At 30.9% G+C, this 606-nt stretch overlaps 1 long non-coding RNA gene across 1 annotated transcript in view; it reads right to left on the reverse strand.

Annotated features, from left to right (window-relative positions):
- LOC128247405 (uncharacterized) overlaps positions 1–606 on the reverse strand; it is a 38,337-nt gene continuing 37,731 nt past the window's right edge. Inside the window, exon 3 of the long non-coding RNA XR_008263784.1 lies at positions 1–439. This is a non-coding gene — a long non-coding RNA (uncharacterized LOC128247405). The remainder of the gene's footprint in view (positions 440–606) is intronic.

The following is a 606-nucleotide window of genomic DNA, read 5'->3' on the forward strand; positions in this document are numbered from 1 at the left end:
ATAAAACCAACCAACAGTATACATAAAAATATATGAAGTACATACATCAGAACCCACATCAAAAAATCTGGGATCGAATTCTGTTTAGTGTTAATTTCTTATACTTGTACCTTCTTTATTTTCTCACTATCTATCATCCAAGCACGATCCTTCAAAGGTCAATATTATCTGGTTCCCCTTGAATGATCGTTCAAATAAGGATAATTGAATTTTCGGTGTCGATTTCATCGATTTTCAGTTCTCTGTAAAATGGATGGATTCGTGCCAATATGAGAAAATAGTGTTTACATTCAATATATAAAGAATTCTTTGACCAATCCTATCTTAGAGATATATTAATTAATCTGTTTAGTATCGTAATTCATAAGTTCTTTGGGTTTGTTTTTTTAAGTCAGTAAACAATGTTCGTCTGTACTGGCCGCTCCAGGAAGTTTGATGTCTGAAGAGAAAGAAAAAAATGCCGTCTCTGTTTAATAGAATCAATTATTGTAAATAATCGTCATGGGTTTAGTGTATATACATACACAATGGTAGATAGATAGATAGACATACACGTATGTGTGCGTATGATTTTGTAAGAATCTGTGTATATATATATATATATAT

This window comes from Octopus bimaculoides, chromosome 3 (genome assembly GCF_001194135.2).
Source record: "Octopus bimaculoides isolate UCB-OBI-ISO-001 chromosome 3, ASM119413v2, whole genome shotgun sequence".
NCBI lineage: Eukaryota > Metazoa > Mollusca > Cephalopoda > Octopoda > Octopodidae > Octopus > Octopus bimaculoides.